Here is a 22281-nt window from a genome sequence, read left to right on the forward strand (position 1 = left end):
AGTTTGTAAAACAGTATTAACAATGTAATTCTTTCCGTCAGATGTATGATGTACTGTAAAATAGATTAACAATATAAATACAATTGTATTTTACTTTTACAGTCAAAAATAGAAGAAGGCCCCGTTATCTGCGCCCAATAAACTGGAATCCATCCAGTCCAGAAGCTGAATGTGATCCACTACCGACTGTTTTTCTGGAGTCTGAGACTATAATTACAACCGGTATGAATATAGTTACTAAAATGTATAGTATTAAGATAACTATTCATTGATATTAACATTTATATGTTCTAAATTTTATACAAAAAGGGGAAAAAAAAAGAGGCGACAACGTCGCAGAAGGCCATTGCCCATCATTGATGATGAATGTGACAATGAAGGTAGATTTAATTCATATATATCTTACAAATAAAAAATATAATTCTAGTTAATAGACATGTGCGGTTCGTTTCGGATTAATTCGGAAATTCGGTAAATTCGGTAAATTCGGAGATTCGGATCGATTCGGATTTCCGAATTGAAATACTTCTGAATCTACCGAATGAATCCGAAATAGCTGCCGTATCTCCGAATAAATCCGAATTAGCTCGTTAAGATTCGGCATTTCCCCATAGGAAACAATGGGAGTTTCGGCTGAAAAAAAACTAACACCGCAGCCCCATTGTTTCCTATGGGGAAACACTAAGTCTGCACATAACACCCTAACATGTACCCCGAGTCTCTAAACACCCCTAATCTAACACTTATTAACCCCTAATCTGCTGCCTCCGCTATCGCTGACACCTGCATTATTTTATTAACCCCTAATCTGCCGACCGAATATCGCCGCCACCTACATTATAACTATTAACCCCTAATCTGCTGTCCCTAACACCGCCGACCCCTACATTATAGTTATTAACCCCTAATCTGCCCCCCCCAACGTCGCCGCAATCTAACTACAACTATTAACCCCTAATCTGCCGACCCGATATCGCCGCCTACATTATAGCTATTAACCCCTAATCTGCTGTCCCTAACACCGCCGACCCCTACATTATAGTTATTAACCCCTAATCTGCCCCCCCAACGTCGCCGCAATCTAACTACAAGTATTAACCCCTAATCTGCCGACCTGATATCGCCGCAACCTAAAATTATAACTATTAACCCCTAATCTGCTGTCCCTAACACCGCCGACCCCTACATTATAGTTATTAACCCCTAATCTGCCTCCCCCCAACGTCGCCACAATCTAACTACAAGTATTAACCCCTAATCTGCCGACCGCAAATCGCCGCCACTATAATAAATGTATTAACCCCTAAACCGCCGCACTCCCGCCTCGCAAACACTATAATACATTTTATTAACCCCTAATCTGCCCTCCCTAACATCGCCGCCACCTACCTACAATTATTAACCCCTAATCTCCCGCCCCCATCGTCGCCGCTACTATAATAAGGTTATTAACCCCTAAACCTAAATCTAACCCTAACACTAACACCCCCTAACTTAAATATAATTTAAATAAAACGAAATAAGTTTACTATAGTTAAATAAATGAATCCTATTTAAAACTAAAGACTTACCTGTAAAATAAACCCTAAGATAGCTGCAATATAACTAATAGTTACATTGTAGCTATTTTAGCATTTATTTTTATTTTACAGGCAACTTTGTATTTATTTTAACTAGGTACAATAGTTATTAAATAGTTAATAACTATTTAATAGCTACCTAGTTAAAATAAATACAAATTTACCTGTAAAATAAATCCTAACCTAAGTTACAATAACACCTAACACTACACTATCATTAAATTAACTAAATAAATGATTCCTATTTAAAACTAAATACTTACCTGTAAAATAAACCCTAAGATAGCTGCAATATAACTAATAGTTACATTGTAGCTATTTTAGCATTTATATTTATTTTACAGGCAACTTTGTATTTATTTTAACTAGGTACAAAAGCTATTAAATAGTTATTGACTAATTAATAGCTACCTAGTTAAAATAATTACAAAATTACCTGTAAAATAAATCCTAACCTAAGTTACAATTAAACCTAACACTACACTGTCATTAAATAAATTAACTACAAGTACCTACAATTATCTACAATTAAATAAACTAAAGTACAAAACCCCCCCACTAAATTACAAAAAAAAAAAAACACTAAATTACAAAAAATAAAAAAATATTACAAGAATTTTAAACTAATTACACCTAATTTAAGCCCCCTAATAAAATAACAAAGCCCCCCAAAATAAAAAAAAATGCCCTACCCTATACTAAATTACAAAAGTTAACAGCTCTATTACCTTACCAGCCCTGAACAGGGCCCTTTGCGGGGCATGCCCCAAAGAAAACAGCTCTTTTGCCTGTAAAAAAAAAACACAATCCCCCCCCCACATTACAACCCACCACCCACATACCCCTACTCTAACCCAAACCCCCCTTAAATAAACCTAACACTACCCCCCTGAAGATCTCCCTACCTTGAGTCGTGTTCACCCAGCCGGGACGAAGTCTTCATCCGATGGGGCAGAAGAGGACATCCAGACCGGCAGAAGTCTTCATCCAAGCGGGGCAAGAAGAGGTCTTCCATCCATCATACAAGTACCAAAATACAAACAAACACTAAATTACCAAAAATAATAAAATATTACAATAATTTTAAACTAATTACACCTAATCTAAGCCCCCTACTAGCTATTAATATAGCTTCAATATAACTAATAGTTACATTGTAGCTATTTTAGGATTTATATGTATTTTACAGGCAACTTTGTATTTATTTTAACTAGGTACAATAGTTTTTAAATAGTTAATAACTATTTAATAACTACCTAGCTAAAATAAATACAAATTTACCTGTAAAATAAATCATAACCTAAGTTACAATTACACCTAACACTACACTATCATTAAATTAACTAAATAAATGAATCCTATATAAAACTAAAGACTTACCTGTAAAATAAACCCTAATATAGCTGCAATATAACTAATAGTTACATTGTAGCTATTTTAGCATTTATATTTATTGTACAGGCAACTTTGTATTCATTTTAACTAGGTTCAATAGCTATTAAATAGATACTGACTATTTAATAGCTACCTAGTTAAAATAATTACAAAATTACCTGTAAAATAAATCCTAACCTAAGTTACAATTAAACCTAACACTACACTATCATTAAATAAATTAACTACAAGTACCTACAATTAAATACAATTAAAAAAACTAAACTAAAGTACAAACCCCCGCCCACTAAATTACAAAAAATAAAAAAAATATTACAAGAATTTTAAACTAATTACACCTAATCTAAGCCCCCTAATAAAATAACAAAGCCCCCCAAAATAAAAAAAATGCCCTAACCTATACTAAATTACAAAAGTTAACAGCTCTATTACCTTACCAGCCCTGAACAGGGCCCTTTGCGGGGCATGCCCCAAAGAAAACAGCTCTTTTGCCTGTAAAAAAAAAAACACAACCCCCCCCCCCCACATTACAACCCACCACCCACATACCCCTACTCTAACCCAAACCCCCCTTAAATAAACCTAACACTACCCCCCTGAAGATCTCCCTACCTTGAGTCGTGTTCACCCAGCCGGGCCGAAGTCTTCATCCGATGGGGCAGAAGAGGACATCCAGACCGGCAGAAGTCTTCATCCAAGCGGGGCAAGAAGAGGTCTTCCATCCATCAGAAAAGTACAAAAAAACAAACAAACACTAAATTAGCAAAAATAATAAAATATTACAATAATTTTAAACTAATTACACCTAATCTAAGCCCCCTACTAGCTATTAATATAGCTACAATATAACTAATAGTTACATTGTAGCTATTTTAGGATTTATATTTATTTTACAGGCAACTTTGTATTTATTTTAACTAGGTACAATAGCTATTAAATAGTTAATAACTACCTAGCTAAAATAAATACAAATTTACCTGTAAAATAAACCCTAACCTAAGTTACAATTACACCTAACACTACACTGTCATTAAATTAACTAAATAAATTAATCCTATATAAAACTAAATACTTACCTGTAAAATAAACCCTAATATAGCTACAATATAACTAATAGTTACATTGTAGCTATTTTAGCATTTATATTTATTTTACAGGCAACTTTGTATTTATTTTAACTAGGTACAATAGCTATTACATAGTTATTGACTAATTAATAGCTACCTAGTTAAAATAATTACAAAATTACCTGTAAAATAAATCCTAACCTAAGTTACTATTAAACCTAACACTACACTATCATTAAATAAATTAACTACAAGTACCTACAATTAAATACAATGAAATAAACTAAACTAAAGTACAAAAAAAAACAAACACTAAATTACAAAAAATAAAAAAAATTACAAGAATTTTAAACTAATTACACCTAATCTAAGCCCCCTAATAAAATAACAAAGCCCCCCAAAATAAAAAAATGCCCTACCCTATACTAAATTACAAAAGTAATCAGCTCTATTACCTTACCAGCCCTGAACAGGGCCTTTTGCGGGGCATGCCCCAAAGAAAACAGCTCTTTTGCCTGTAAAAAAAAACACAATACCCCCCCCACATTACAACCCACCACCCACATACCCCTACTCTAACCCAAACCCCCCTTAAATAAACCTAACACTACCCCCCTGAAGATCTCTCTACCGTGTCTTCACCCAGCGGGCCGAAGTCTTCATCCGATCGGGCAGAAGAGGACATCCAGACCGGCAGAAGTCTTCATCCAAGCGGGGCAAGAAGAGGTCTTCCATCCATCAGAAGTCTTGATCCAGGCGGCATCTTCTCTGTTCATCCATCCGGAGCGGAGTGGCAGCATCCTGAAGACATCCCACGCAGAGCATCCTCTTCTTTCTTGATCCGACGACTAGGTGACTGTACCTTTAAGTGACGTCATCCAAGATGGCGTCCCTTGAATTCCGATTGGCTGATAGGATTCTATCAGCCAATCGGAATTAAGGTAGGAAAAATCTGATTGGCTGATTCAATCAGCCAATCAGATTCAAGTTCAATCCGATTCGCTGATGGAATCAGCCAATCAGATTGACCTCGATCAGCCAATAGAATGCGAGCTCAATCTGATTGGCTGATTGGATCAGCCAATCGGATTGAACTTGAATCTGATTGGCTGATTGAATCAGCCAATCAGATTTTTCCTACCTTAATTCCGATTGGCTGATAGAATCCTATCAGCCAATCGGAATTCAAGGGACGCCATCTTGGATGACGTCACTTAAAGGTACAGTCACCTAGTCGTCAGATCAAGAAAGAAGAGGATGCTCTGCGTGGGATGTCTTCAGGATGCTGCCGCTCCGCTCCGGATGGATGAACAGAGAAGATGCCGCCTGGATCAAGACTTCTGATGGATGGAAGACCTCTTCTTGCCCCGCTTGGATGAAGACTTCTGCCGGTCTGGATGTCCTCTTCTGCCCGATCGGATGAAGACTTCGGCCCGCTGGGTGAAGACACGGTAGAGAGATCTTCAGGGGGGTAGTGTTAGGTTTATTTAAGGGGGGTTTGGGTTAGAGTAGGGGTATGTGGGTGGTGGGTTGTAATGTGGAGGGGGGTATTGTGTTTTTTTTTACAGGCAAAAGAGCTGTTTTCTTTGGGGCATGCCCCCGCAAAAGGCCCTTTTAAGGGCTGGTAAGGTAATAGAGCTGATTACTTTTGTAATTTAGTATAGGGTAGGGCATTTTTTTATTTTGGGGGGCTTTGTTATTTTATTAGGGGGCTTAGATTAGGTGTAATTAGTTTAAAATTCTTGTAATTTTTTTTATTTTTTGTAATTTAGTGTTTGTTTTTTTTGTACTTTAGTTTAGTTTATTTCATTGTATTTAATTGTAGGTACTTGTAGTTAATTTATTTAATGATAGTGTAGTGTTAGGTTTAATAGTAACTTAGGTTAGGATTTATTTTACTGGTAATTTTGTAATTATTTTAACTAGGTAGCTATTAAACAGTAAATATCTATTTAATAGCTATTGTACCTAGTTAAAATAAATACAAAGTTGCCTGTAAAATAAATATAAATGCTAAAATAGCTACAATGTAACTATTAGTTATATTGTAGCTATATTAGGGTTTATTTTACAGGTAAGTATTTAGTTTTATATAGGATTAATTTATTTAGTTAATTTAATGACAGTGTAGTGTTAGGTGTAATTGTAACTTAGGTTAGGGTTTATTTTACAGGTAAATTTGTATTTATTTTAGCTAAGTAGTTATTAACTATTTAATAGCTATTGTACCTAGTTAAAATAAATACAAAGTTGCCTGTAAAATAAATATAAATCCTAAAATAGCTACAATGTAACTATTAGTTATATTGTAGCTATATTAATAGCTAGTAGGGGGCTTAGATTAGGTGTAATTAGTTTAAAATTATTGTAATATTTTATTATTTTTGCTAATTTAGTGTTTGTTTGTTTTTTTGTACTTTTCTGATGGATGGAAGACCTCTTCTTGCCCCGCTTGGATGAAGACTTCTGCCGGTCTGGATGTCCTCTTCTGCCCCATCGGATGAAGACTTCGGCCCGGCTGGGTGAACACGACTCAAGGTAGGGAGATCTTCAGGGGGGTAGTGTTAGGTTTATTTAAGGGGGGTTTGGGTTAGAGTAGGGGTATGTGGGTGGTGGGTTGTAATGTGGGGGGGGGGGTTGTGTTTTTTTTTTACAGGCAAAAGAGCTGTTTTCTTTGGGGCATGCCCCGCAAAGGGCCCTGTTCAGGGCTGGTAAGGTAATAGAGCTGTTAACTTTTGTAATTTAGTATAGGGTAGGGCACTTTTTTTATTTTGGGGGGCTTTGTTATTTTATTAGGGGGCTTAGATTAGGTGTAATTAGTTTAAAATTCTTGTAATATTTTTTTTATTTTTTGTAATTTAGTGGGCGGGGGTTTGTACTTTAGTTTAGTTTTTTTAATTGTATTTAATTGTAGGTACTTGTAGTTAATTTATTTAATGATAGTGTAGTGTTAGGTTTAATTGTAACTTAGGTTAGGATTTATTTTACAGGTAATTTTGTAATTATTTTAACTAGGTAGCTATTAAATAGTCAGTATCTATTTAATAGCTATTGAACCTAGTTAAAATGAATACAAAGTTGCCTGTACAATAAATATAAATGCTAAAATAGCTACAATGTAACTATTAGTTATATTGCAGCTATATTAGGGTTTATTTTACAGGTAAGTCTTTAGTTTTATATAGGATTCATTTATTTAGTAAATTTAATGATAGTGTAGTGTTAGGTGTAATTGTAACTTAGGTTATGATTTATTTTACAGGTAAATTTGTATTTATTTTAGCTAGGTAGTTATTAAATAGTTATTAACTATTTAATAGCTATTGTACCTAGTTAAAATAAATACAAAGTTGCCTGTAAAATAAATATAAATCCTAAAATAGCTACAATGTAACTATTAGTTATATTGAAGCTATATTAATAGCTAGTAGGGGGCTTAGATTAGGTGTAATTAGTTTACATTTTTTTAATATTTTATTATTTTTTGTAATTTAGTGTTTGTTTGTATTTTGGTACTTGTATGATGGATGGAAGACCTCTTCTTGCCCCGCTTGGATGAAGACTTCTGCCGGTCTGGATGTCCTCTTCTGCCCCATCGGATGAAGACTTCGGCCCGGCTGGGTGAACACGACTCAAGGTAGGGAGATCTTCAGGGGGGTAGTGTTAGGTTTATTTAAGGGGGGTTTGGGTTAGAGTAGGGGTATGTGGGTGGTGGGTTGTAATGTGGGGGGGGGATTGTGTTTTTTTTTACAGGCAAAAGAGCTGTTTTCTTTGGGGCATGCCCCGCAAAGGGCCCTGTTCAGGGCTGGTAAGGTAATAGAGCTGTTAACTTTTGTAATTTAGTATAGGGTAGGGCATTTTTTTATTTTGGGGGGCTTTGTTATTTTATTAGGGGGCTTAGATTAGGTGTAATTAGTTTAAAATTCTTGTAATATTTTTTTATTTTTTGTAATTTAGTGTTTGGTTTTTTTTGTAATTTAGTGGGGGGGTTTTGTACTTTAGTTTATTTAATTGTAGATAATTGTAGGTACTTGTAGTTAATTTATTTAATGACAGTGTAGTGTTAGGTTTAATTGTAACTTAGGTTAGGATTTATTTTACAGGTAATTTTGTAATTATTTTAACTAGGTAGCTATTAAATAGTCAATATCTATTTAATAGCTATTGTACCTAGTTAAAATAAATACAAAGTTGCCTGTAAAATAAATATAAATGCTAAAATAGCTACAATGTAATTATTAGTTATATTGCAGCTATATTAGGGTTTATTTTACAGGTAAGTATTTTGTTTTAAATATGATTCATTTATTTAGTTAATTTAATGATAGTGTAGTGTTAGGTGTAATTGTAACTTAGGTTAGGATTTATTTTACAGGTAAATTTGTATTTATTTTAGCTAGGTAGTTATTAAATAGTTATTAACTATTTAATAACTATTGTACCTAGTTAAAATAAATACAAAGTTGCCTGTAAAATAAAAATAAATGCTAAAATAGCTACAATGTAACTATTAGTTATATTGCAGCTATCTTAGGGTTTATTTTACAGGTAAGTCTTTAGTTTTAAATAGGATTCATTTATTTAACTATAGTAAATTTATTTCGTTTTATTTAAATTATATTTAAGTTAGGGGGTGTTAGTGTTAGGGTTAGATTTAGGTTTAGGGGTTAATAACCTTATTATAGTAGCGGCGACGATGGGGGCGGGAGATTAGGGGTTAATAACTGTAGGTAGGTGGCGGCGATGTTAGGGAGGGCAGATTAGGGGTTAATAAAATGTATTATAGTGTTTGCGAGGCGGGAGTGCGGCGGTTTAGGGGTTAATACATTTATTATAGTGGCGGCGATTTGCGGTCGGCAGATTAGGGGTTAATACTTGTAGTTAGATTGTGGCGACGTTGGGGGGAGGCAGATTAGGGGTTAATAACTATAATGTAGGGGTCGGCGGTGTTAGGGACAGCAGATTAGGGGTTAATAGTTATAATGTAGGCGGCGGCGATATCGGGTCGGCAGATTAGGGGTTAATACTTGTAGTTAGATTGCGGCGACGTTGGGGGGGGCAGATTAGGGGTTAATAACTATAATGTAGGGGTCGGCGGTGTTAGGGACAGCAGATTAGGGGTTAATAGTTATAATGTAGGCGGCGGCGATATCGGGTCGGCAGATTAGGGGTTAATACTTGTAGTTAGATTGCGGCGACGTTGGGGGGGGCAGATTAGGGGTTAATAACTATAATGTAGGGGTCGGCGGTGTTAGGGACAGCAGATTAGGGGTTAATAGCTATAATGTAGGCGGCGGCGATATCCGATCGGCAGATTAGGGGTTAAATAATGTTATTATAGGGTTTGCGATGTGGGGGGGCCTCGGTTTAGTGGTTCATAGGTAGTTTATGGGTGTTAGTGACTTAGTGTACTAAATGGGTGTTAGTGTACTAAAAACATACCGAATTTCGGAACGGAATAGAACCGAATTCAGCCGAATCCGAATAAATCCGAAACGAATTTATTCGGATCTGAATAAATCCGAAACGAATTTATTCAAATTTTGCCGAATCAGATTCGATCCGAAATGAAATTCGAAAAGTCCGAATCGATCCGAACCGAAAACGAACCGAATTTTTTAGCGGTGCACATGTCTACTAGTTAATGACTATAATCATATTATAGACATGATTGAAGAAGATCCAAACCAAAATGCCATTGAAGAAATAATTGTTGAAGAGGAAAATAATAACATGATGCAAGATTCTCCAAATAGCGAGCAACCACAAGACAATTTATGTAGGTTCATATGTCTATTCAGTCACTCCTGATCTTATGTCATTATTTTTAATAAAATATAACTTTAAAAGATATATGGATTTCAATCAGCATTGTTCTATTAAATAACTATTCCTGTTCTGATTAATTTGTATGTCTTACAGCTATTCAAGATGAAGGACAGAACCTTGAACATGAAGAAGAGCAACAATCAAATTCATCCAATTCAACGCAATGCTATGATTGGAGTGAGTTCTTTTGTATCATAACAATCTTTAGCTTTATGAAATTCAATTGCAATTGTCAGTATTGTGTGGAACAAAAGATGCATGTGCGTGTTCACAGTATTATCAAGATTACATGCTTTTAAATAACAAGAGAGGTGTAGATAAAACCTTCTAACAAGATATTAGTCATTGTCTGTATTTCTTGTTAGTATTAGATAAAACACTATTTATCTTTTAATACTGAACAGAAATGTATTCAATTGATGACATGTTCCTTAATATAACTTTTTTCTTTTTCTCATTGGTACAGTGCCTGAAGATCAAGAAATAACTATCAATGAAAAAGAAATTTTGGATACAATGCTGGAAGTTGGAAATAATTTGATGAGGACATACATAAAAGTGCAAAACTTAAGAGAAAAATATCAATCTTTTTAATTATAAACAATAAAGCAAAGCATTCTATTTCTTTTCATGTGGAAATAACATTATTTATTTATTTATTTTATGAAAAAAAAAATGTTTTTATTATTTGTTATCAATAAATCGATTGCTGTTACAATATAATTTTTGAGTTGTCTGTGTGTTTATTTCATCTAAAAAAGTTAATAATTATTTTATTGTAAAAATAAAGAAAAAAGCGCAATTAGTGTTGGGGGGGGTAATAAATATAACAGTTGGGTTACATCGAAGAGTTGGGTTATATCTTTGCAATACATAAGCACATGTTTATATAAGTTGTTCAACAGTTAATACATCTTGATGTTCTTTCTTAAATAATATAAACATTGATACAACAAATAATAAAGTAGATATCAAACAATTGTGGTATTTTCAGCATTACATATTTGTTACCATTGAACTTCTATCCCTTCAGAGATTGATATGTGAGAGAATGTGATAATATGATGAAATTTTTATCGAATATCGGAAATATAAATAAAGTTTGTGTTTATTGAAAAACACTGTAGTTATATACATCTAATTTGTAAAATTGAATACATAAGGAAGTATAATTGAACAATACAAATTTTTATTTATGTATATTAAAATGTAATCAATAATAATTCACATTTATTTCTAATATGCGCTTTAATTTAACTAATACGAATAACGGCGAGATTTATCAATATCACGCCACATCTCGCCTTGGGAAAGTAACGTAGAAATACGACCCATTTTATGATAAATAATGGCGCACATGTGCGCCTATCCGATGGCGATATGCAGAGTACTTGTCGGAGAACTGAAAGGCGATCTTGAACAAAGTTTGATAAATCGAGCCCATAAAAGCTATCTCCCCCTACATCTATACAGCTTTATCTATACATTAGCAATTGTGTCAACTTATATTACCAAAAGATGAATCATACCTATTGGGGGTCATTTAATATGGAGGGAAAAAAATTGAAAATTCTCTGTGTTGTGTATTTTGGGGCCACCCTACTGCTTTCCAAATACAATTAGAATTTATAATTGATCTGGACATTGAATACATCAGACATCATGAAGTAATTAGTGCTGACTTTGGGTATGAGAAGAATTATTGTATACCCAGGGTCTGAGCTAGCTGTAGGGATTCCAAATCTATCATCAACTTATTTAATTTATTTTGAGACCAGTAGCCTGTAATGAGTAGTTCTTAAAGGGACACTGAACCCAAATTTTTTATTTTGTGATTCAGATAGAGCATGAAATTTTAAACAACTTTCTAATTTACTCCTATTATCACATTTTCTTCATTCTCTTGGTATCTTTATTTGAAATGCAAGAATGTAAGTTTAGATGCTGGCCCATTTTTGGTGAACAACCTGGGTTCTTCTTGCTGATTGGTGGATAAAATAATCCACCAATAAAAAAGTGCTTTCCATAGGTCCGAACCAAAAATAAAGCTGAGATGCATTCTTTTTCAAATAAAGATAGCAAGAGAATCAAGAAAAATTGATAATAGGAGTAAATTAGAAATTTGCTTAAAATTGCATGCTCTATCTGAATCACGAAATTTGGGTTCAGTATCCCTTTAAGATCAGTAACGTTTTAGAAAATGAATGTGCATATGTGTTTTTTTTTTAATATATATATATATATATATATATATATATATATATATATAAAACACACAGAGAAACTCCAGCACTCACAAGCTCTCAGCTAAGATTTAAAAGCAAAAATGGAAAGGTTAGTTACCGCATCTGGCCAAATGGGACAAGCCCAAGTACCACGTCAAGGTCCTTTCCAATATCTGGGACCCTAAAACAGCCACACAATGCAAGCTCTCAAATCTAAACAGCCTGGGAACAAGGGAAGGGTGCACAGGCTTATGTAATCACCCTAGAAAACACGGAAGGGGACTGCACTCATACCGGACCGGGTACACATCCCATGACCCTGCAACATGCTCAGCCCTGGGTTCTCACTGGCACTCACAGGAAGCTGTGCTGTCCCCAAAGTCACAGGCAGTTAACCCCAGACAGGTCTGGGTGCAAGTAACATAGGGAAAATACAAAACAAATTAATACAACACACAGAGAAAGTCCAGCACTCACTTACAAGCTCTCAGCTAAGATTTAAAAGCAAAAATGGAAAGGTTAGTTACCGCATCTGGCCAAATGGGACAAGCCCAGGTACCACATCAAGGTCCTTTCCAATACCTGGGACCCTAAAACAGCCACACAATGCAAGCTCTTAAATCCAAACAAACTGGGAACAAGGGAAGGGTGCACAGGCTTATGTAATCACCCTAGACATACACAAAACACGGAAGGGGACTGCACTCTCATACCGGACCGGGTACACACATCCCATGACCCTGCAACATGCTCAGCCCTGGGTGCTCACCGGCACTCACAGGAAGCTGTGCTGTCCCCAGAATCACAGAGTTAACCCCAGACAGGTCTGGGTGCAAGAACCATAGGGAAAATTACAAAACAAATTAATACAACACACAGAGAAAGTCCAGCACTCACTTACAAGCTCTCAGCTAAGATTTAAAAGCAAAAATAAATTCATGCACCAATAAAAAAGTGCTTTCCATAGTACTGAACCAAAAAATGCTTAGATACATTCTTTTTTCAAATAAAGGTAGAAAGAGAATGAAGAAAAATTGATAATAGGAGTAAATTAGAACGTTGCTTAAAATTGCATGCTCTATTTGAATCACAAAAGAAAAAAGTTGGGTTCAGTGTCCCTTTAAGATCAGTAAAGATTTAGAAAATGAATGTGCATATGTTAAGATATAATTTACTAAATGAAATGCTAATTTGAAGGCATGGTGTGAATCATGGTGGATTTCACAGCGTGCTGATCTGTGATATACAGTACAGTCTTATTAATAAAACCTAAATAAAAATTGTTTTTAAAAAGTATACATATTGTCGTTTTATTTCATTGAATATTTAGTATTATATAATATTTAAGTGCTGGTGCTGCCCAGTCGTCAGGTCGGGTAAACATTTTTTGCTCAGAGCAGTAGCAGGTCCGCACAGCTTTAAAAAAAAAATAGAGGGAACATTGGTTGGGGGTCTGCGGTGGGAAGGGGCTTGGTGGTCATTTTAGGTAGGGTGATTTTGCAGTATGGCTGTTTAGTGGTTATGGGGATTAAAACTATAGGCTTGTTTTTAATTTGGGGTTGATAATGGTGGGGTTTTTTAGCCACATGGCTGGATTGCATTGGGGCTTGTGGTGGTCTAGAGGTTTTTAACCATGTGAGTTTTTGAATTGGGGGTTGTAGAGTGTTAGTTTTTTTTTGTGGTGGTGGTTTGAATTAGGAGCTGTGGCAGTTTAGGGTTTAAATCAGTTGGGGGTTAACTTGGGGGGGGGGGGTTTAGATGTTTAATGCATTGTGGTGTCTAATGTTTTTTTTAAGGTGGGGTTATGTCAACTTTAGAGCTGGTTGAGACTGTTGCCACTAGTGACAACACTTTACATTAGATTTGAAAAGCAATTTTTCAAGTAGATTATCTCATGCATTGAGCACACAACGTTCGACTTATAATAGCAAGGTAGATGTGACTAGCACACTAACTAGCCTTTCCCATTATAAGTATGGAATAGATTAATTTTACTGCAGAAAACAAGTCTGTTAATCAATGACCAAATTGACTGTAATTTATTATATTGCTGAATTTCTAATCTGGTCCTATATGTTTAATGTACCTCTTGGGAATCTCAAGCATTGCAGCTCCTGAACAGAAACAATCCAAGACAATAAGTAATCTGCGCTATTCCGGTATCAAACAGCAAAAACACCAAGTGAGGTCCTTCTCTTCACTAATACTAAAAGACTATGCAATAAAAAAGAATATGCTGCACAATCCAAGTGCTAAAGATGGTGTAATAGGTATGTCATGGATACCAGGCTGCCAAGGTCAAACCCCCACCTCCTAAAACCTGGTCCCCTATTCTCACCGGATTTGGACTTTTGAGAAAATTTTCAATCTCCCAGATGTTTGGTTTACTTGTTTTGTGTTTTTCACATCCTCACAGAAGAGCTGATCTCTGACCGACCAGAACCTCTCCGGCCGTCCGGGTTCCTGAAACTACTGGCCGGCCGTGCTTCCCTGAATAACCGATAACATTCACACCAGGTTGTTTCAGCGACCCATTACCCCAGAGCTCCACTCTTTTGGGCATTGGTACCCCCTAGGGAGGGAAAGAGGTGGGGTGATTGCCAGAGGGGAACTCCCTTGGGAACTGGGAGTTCCAGACCCCCCTACAACTTCTATTTCCCCATGGCCTTCCCTGTGTACGTTTGATCAACTGTAGCTCCGCTCCCCAGCCATGGATCACGTCACTTTTTAGACTGTAGAATCTGGAGACCGAGGGCTTACCAACGACACCCTGGAAGTGCCGCCGCTCCCCTGGGGTCACCCTGGAATAGCCACCTCTGTACCACTGGGACTTTGTAAGACAATGTAGACTATGGGTGATGCCAGCCTGTCTTGAGGGGCGGGAATGGCGGGAGATCTGGGGGTCTGATAAGACTCCTTATCAAGATGTGGTTGTGTATATAAGCAGTGTGTTTCCACAATAAAGTTGTTCTTTGTTTCACCTGAATACTGGTTCTGTCTGGTTATTTGTGTGGGCTCTGCTATAATAACTTGGCTCTGATACATAGCGGCAGGTTCCAGGTATAGGAAGGACCCTTCTGGCGGAGCTACCCGGTCTGGGTAGCCGGAGTCCGTCACAAGGTACATTTAATAAATGTTAATCATAAACATAAATTACACAATCAAGAAAAAACACTGAGAAAACACATACAATAAAAATCAATGAACAGTACCAACTATAGGGACCTCCTAATTAAAAATTCAGACAGATGGGTATTTAAAACTTTATATAATGACGACCTGTAAAAAACAGAATTAAAGGACCAGTTCACTCAATTTAAATGGTGTTATTTAGCATGATTATCGCAGTATGATTAAAAGGAAAGGAGAACACTGTTTTTTCTTATTTAGTTCAATATGGCATATTTTTTACTTTTTAGTTTGCTTCTTAGCCTTTCTGCTCAGCAACCCCGGAACACCCTGATAAAAGGGTTGTGCTTCCAAAATGTGTAACCCTGCCCCTTGGCCTATCAAATAGCTTTATTTAATTGCATGCTAAATAGAAGAGAAGCGTGTTCTCTACATAAAGGGAGCGTGCGCACGTGACGGGGGCACGTTTCAAAGGAATCCAAGTACATTTCCAACTGTCAGCAGTGCGGGTACAATTGTATATTAGGAATTACGTGTAGAAGTCTACTGTCTATTGCGACTAAAAATATATGGTACATTACAGTAGCAAGTGTTCATTGGTTTGTACTGTCAATTGCGGCTAAAAATATATAGTTCATTACGGGGACAAGTGATCATTGGTTGTACTGTACTATCAGTTGTGGCTAAAAATATATGGTACATTACGGGGACAAGTGATCATTGGTTTGTACTGTCAATTGCGGCTAAAAATATAAAGTACATTAGGGGGATAAGCGATCATTGGTTGTACTATCAATTGCAGCTAAAAATATATAGTACATTACGGGGACAAGTGATCATTGGTTGTACTGTCAATTGCAGCTCAAAGTGTATAGTACAGTACGGGAATTACGGTCATCAGTGTATTTTGAAATTCATACACAGCTTCAGGTTATCTCCCATAGCCCTCACGTAACGCTACTTGACAGTACAAACCAATGATCACTTGTCCCCATAATGTACCACATATTTTTAGCCACAATTGACAATACGAACCAATGATCACTTGTCCACGTAATGTACCATATATTTTTATCTGCAACTGACAGTACAAACCAATGATCACTTGTCCCCGTAATGTACTATATATTTTTAGCCGCAATTGACAGTAGACTTCTCCCCGTAATTCCTAATATACAATTGTACCAGCACTGCTGACAGTTTCAATCCATGGTGCTAACAGGGATCATATAAGGATCTACTTATCTTCAGTATAAAGATTATACTGAAGTGCTGTCTTCTGAATCCGCTCAACAATTCCGGGCACTAGCAAAATAAATATGCAATGTAGAACATGGACGCGCTTTTATGCAGTGCTCATGTGTGTTCACACTTCTGGGTGACATCATATTGAGGACGGGTCACAACAGCGATGCAATTTAGGGCTAAATGTACGTACAGTATTAATATGGCAAGCAAGGGTATAGACAAGCATGTTGAAATTCAGCGTAGTAAAAAAAAATAAAGGTAAACATTTGTATTTATTGTTTCAGTCTGTCATATGTTAATAATCAAGTACTTTCAATTAAAAATAAAACATTATTTGGATGAACTGTCCCTTTAATAAATGTACTATATCTTTGATAGTGTGACCCCACCTGTCTGTCTATTCAGCGTCTTATCAAATAATCTGACACAGAAAACAAAGGGTTGTTTTTATTTTTGCTGTCTTTGGTATTATCTCCTTTCCTAAACACTCCAGATCTTATAAAATCCGTCAAGAAGAAATACAAACATAGCACCCTAAAAATGTATACTAAAAAGGAGATATCTAAAAATTCCAATCTGATATGTAAAATACTTGAAAGTTGTAAAACATAGATCTACACTCTTCAGCCACATAACTTACCTTTTCAAGATCAATAATGTGCATCACCTAGTTTTGTTTTGTTTATCCAAATATATTATTTAATGCATTTTATATATATAAAAAAATCTTAAGAACAAATCTCTAATTTAATATCAGTATAATTGTATATATTATTAGGTGAGCGATATATACAAAATTAAAACTTACATAAGAACATATTTTTTTCTACTAATTACACATAATATACATACAATTTATAAGCAGTAATATATGCAAAAGCCTTTACTTTATATTTACACAAAGAAAGATATTGTGCAATAATAAAAATTTAAAAAAGCAATGCAAAATAAACTGTCATTCAGAATAAAGATATACCCCATCTATGTATCACTAGTGGGTGTTTTTTTCAGTTCTTCAACAGGTGTGTTTAAAACTTCTATTCTGCTTGTTTCTCAGTCCACTAATCTTCACGTGTTACTGAGACTTTAGATGCCATCCTTGAACTTCCTGCACATTAGACTCGCTTTAGCCATAATCACTCTCGTTTACCTCTACTTTTAGGTATCACTGCATTTTACCCCAAATAGCTTACACCATTTGATCCAACAACTACCACCTTGGCACATTTGGCCTTTCTGAATACACCCCTCTGTAATAAGCACCATGTTATTGTTTTTTTGAGGTCTCCTTGATTTAAAAACATTTTTCTCTTCCAAGTACATATTTTTATCTTTTTATTTTTGCCCCTCAAAATCTCTAGACACAGCAACAGATGTTCCTTCCTTCAGATCAAATGGCTGCACATTGTGTCAGGTACTATCAACCACTGCTAATTCTTTTCTGAACTATATTTTCTTTAAAAAATAATGAGAGACTAAAGACGAGCTGTAGCCTGCTGCCAGGGCAGCCACTAGACCCTGCTTGCTAAACCAATTATCGCCCCCCCTTGACCTGTGCAGTTTTTGGCCAAATGTCTAAAATGTGTGCCCTCAAACTTGAAAAAGTTTGTAAAGGTAGTAACACACATACACTAACACAGAAACACACTCAGACACCCAAAAAAACACACATATATAACCACACTCAGACACTCAGCTCTTGTTTACACTGACCTGACACGTAATATGACTAAATGTTTGTCAAAAAAGGTAAAATTACATAACAAAATATGGAGTTCTGATGATCTTTTTGTTATGGAAGATGCCAAGAGTATGTAATGGCCGAAAAGGAAGGCCCATTAAAGGGACACTCAATCAAAAGTAAACTTTCATTATTCAGATAGAGCATGCAATTTTAAACAACTTTCTAATTTACTTCCATTAACAAAATGTGCCCAGTCTTTTTATATTTAAACTTTTTGAGTCACCAGCTCCTACTGAGCATGTGCAAGAATAAGTGTGTATGCATTTGTGAATGGCTGATTGCTGTCACATGGTACGTGTATACATTTGTGATTGGCTGATGGCTGTCACATGGTACAGGGGGAGTGGAAAAAGACATAACTTTTAAAATTGTCAGAAAAAAAATCTGCTACTCATTTGAAGTTCAGACTAAGTGCTATTGCATTGTCTTGTTATCTTGCATTTGTTGATTATGCAAATCTACAGTGTTGACTGGTCCTAAACACTAAGTTAAAGGTTGAATGGTGGGTTATCGAGTTCCAGAAAAAGTCTCATTAGTCTCAAAGTATGTACAACGATGTGAATATTCAGCAGAAAGGAAAAACTGTCCTAAATTGGAACAGACAATCGTGTCACACAGAGACACCCACAGAAATACTCACACACAGTCACAGAAACACTCACAAAGATACACTCACACAGTAACAGCTTTTTTTCAGTTTCGCTTAGAAAATTTTATTGTGGTTTAATATAGTTACACATTTTTAATATATGCAAAGTTAAATAAAAACATTTTAGAGCCATTTGGCTGCTTTCAAAAATGATTTAAATCACTTTTTATACATACATAAATAATCAAGCACTGTAACTCATACAAAAGTAGTGCTGGCTGGATTGTTAAAGGGACATAAAACCCCACGTTTCTTTTATGATTCAGATAGAGCATTCAATTTTTAACAACTTTCCAATTTATTTTTATTATATCATTTTCTTAGTTTTCTTGTTATCCTTTGTTGAACAGCATGAAGGTAAATTCAGGAGTGTGCACATGTCTGCAGCACTATATGGCAGCAGTTTTGCAACACGATCAAAACTATTTTTACACTGGATATTATTATGTGACATTGGCAACACTTGCATTTCGGGTGAGCAAAAATCCTCATAACAGTGTTTCCACAGCTTCTCTCACACACAGAGGAGCTTTAGAGTTCTATGCATTTTGAATAGGTTTCAGGAGAACCCGGAAATGACCACTAGTAGTTAGAAAGGGTACAGTAACATATTTTAAATACATTTAAAAAAAAATGCCTACCTTATTCTCAGGGGAGAGGTTGTCAGCTGTTGTCTGCAGCTCAGGATGCCTTTTTTGTGTGCTGCTTTGGAATCCTCATCCTTCCCCAGTACCAATGTGCTGCTGTTGCTCCGGGGGCCCTCCTTCCCCAGTCTGCATATGCTTTTGCTACTCCAGGAGCCACCTCTTCTCCAGTCCCCATGTGCTGCTGCTGCCCTACTCCCTATGTCAGACATCCCAAGTCTCCCTGAAGTTCAGGGAGTCTCACTGATTGTAATAGCGGCTCCCTGATGCCAGCAAATGGAGTGCAATCTCCCTGAAACTCCAAGTACCATGAGCCAATGTGGCCCAAATCCAGAAAAGTGTTTCTTAAAGGAATACCTTTAGTTGCTCGGACGTTATAGAACCCTCAAAGCATCAGTAACCAAAAAGCCCCCACTGATTTAAATAAAATAAAACTCAAATACTACCTTATTTACTGCATGTAATTAAACTTCGTATTCTAAAATATTTGAGCATTCAACAAGCGTACGATCACTGGAAAATAGGTATGTGGTTGTGCAATAAAGCTATTTTTTTTAATGTGACATTAGTGGGAAGCTACTTTATTGATAAATCTCTATCTTATTTAGGGTTTCAAGGTGTCCAATATATAACTGGGAGGGGGGGGTGACGGCGCAGTAGCGGGAGAAGCTACCTCCCTGAAATTAGTTTTTGCAGGTTGGGATGTCTGCTATGTGTTGCTTCAGGCAGAAGCCCCTCCCTTTCCCCCTTATTTGAATGCATCTTGCTGCACTTGTAGTTCCCAGCTGTGCAGAGTAGAAAGGTCTCAGTCACACCAGACTAAATTTCTGGTGAGGCTTTAGCCAGAATTTTAAGGCCCTAATATCACATGACTGATTTGGGGCACAGGCCCCCCTGGACCACCAGGTCCCTAACAGGAGTGCACCCTGTCACCTCTGATGCCAGTAATGCGTGCTGCCTCTGGAATGTTGTGTCACTTAATATTGAAGAAACAAAACATGGGTTAAGGGGACATTAAAAACCTTATAGATATTTTTAATATAAGAAAAATTAAGAAGAGGGCACCTGATAGTGGAATATGTTTGTACAGCCCTTTTTTCACACAGTATTGTATTATACTCACAAATAGATGTGCACAACTCAATGTGCTATACAGACAGGCTGAACCATTCAAAAAATCTGTCCAGCAAGCTTTTACCTCTGGATATCTTCCAGTTTTCACTCAGGATTCCCGTATCCTTCCACTGAATCTCCAACAATCGAGGAGTAGTGCAAACTTATAGCAGATGAGCCTACAGGAGCTGTAAGACAAGTTCCTGTACTCCCACAGAAACACAGATTGTAGCATAAAAGTATAACTTGTTTTAATTTAAAAACATAAATGATACAATAAAACATTAAAAACGATGTATCTCACTACGCGTTTCTCAGTTTACGAACAGTTTCTTCAGGTGAGTAACTTCACAATGCTACAATCCTTATATTTACCCTGATCAAAATCACATCCTATACCCCTCAGTGTGAATATTTAGTGATGTCACATGATGTTTCTAATTCTTGGACCAATCCACATCATACACGGAGCATGTATACGCCCCTCTAAGTCAATTCATTGAACATAGTTTTTAATGTTTTATTGTATCGTTTATGTTTCTAAATTAAAACGAGTTATACTTATTTGCTACAATCTGTGTTTCTGTGGGAGTTTATAAAACACTATTAGTGTGGGGTCTTTCCTGCATCCTCGATTGTTGGAGATTCAGTGGAAGAATACAGAAATCCTGAGTGAAAACTGGAAGATATCCAGAGGTAGAAGCTTGCTGGACAGTTTTTTTGAATGGTTCAGCCTGTCTGCATAGCACATTGGGTTGTGCACATCTATTTGTGAGTATAATACAATACTGTGTGAAAAAAAGTATGTACAGACATATTGCACTATAAGACTACCTCTTTTTCTTCTTTTTTCTTATATTAGAACTTAGTGTATTCACCTTGTCTGGAAGAGGAAGCAGCCGAATATACCATGTGCTCATGACTTTTGATTTGTGTAATATAAGGACTTGAATGGACTCAAAGTCATTGTTTTTAATCAGTGAGTTTATTCGTATATTATTGGTGCATCCGATGGGTTCATTGTATTTGTTTTTGGATATTTCTGTTGTCTTGTTATAGAATAACATATAAGTCAAATCTAAACAAAAAAAATAAACAAATTGACATCTTGTGTGCTGCAAATGTTTTTCAACAGGAAAATGTCATCCATAACTTTCTATATAGGTAGTATAAAGTGCTTTGACGTATCAGTTAAAGCCAGTTAGGTACATATATGTAGCAGGATTAGCATTTAAAAGTCTGTGGTATGCATTTCCAGTTCTGAGAATTTGATCATCCACAATTTTTAGAGCTAAATTACATGAAAATGGGACAACATAAACAATGAAAGTATATTGCAAAGTTGTTTTACTATGTTTAACTTTAACAATACATTTTTGTTTTAATTCTCAAGGTGTATTGTCCCTTTATTGTAGAATTTCCCTTTCTTATTCATTTTTTATTTTCAATCTGACAGTCTTGACACAGTGGCTAACATTTACTTCACTAACTTTAAAAGTAACTTGCCTATGAACTTTTGCCCTTAGGGTCATTAACAATCTCTTAGGTTTGTCCTTGGGATTTGTTCTGCACATGCTCTCTGTATTACTACTCATATTATTTCCTTTATTAAAATTAATTATTTTAAGCTACTTGATCCATGGTGCTGTGTGATGTTT

General features: G+C 35.9%; 1 long non-coding RNA gene across 1 annotated transcript; it reads left to right on the forward strand.

Annotated features, from left to right (window-relative positions):
* Window positions 1-7555: 7555 nt before the first annotated feature.
* LOC128655537 (uncharacterized) lies at window positions 7556-10443 on the forward strand. The gene is made up of 3 exons (XR_008401840.1): window positions 7556-7679; window positions 9965-10048; window positions 10338-10443. It is a non-coding gene; the product is annotated as an uncharacterized LOC128655537 (long non-coding RNA).
* Window positions 10444-22281: the final 11838 nt, after the last annotated feature.

Source organism: Bombina bombina, chromosome 4, assembly GCF_027579735.1.
Source record: "Bombina bombina isolate aBomBom1 chromosome 4, aBomBom1.pri, whole genome shotgun sequence".
NCBI lineage: Eukaryota > Metazoa > Chordata > Amphibia > Anura > Bombinatoridae > Bombina > Bombina bombina.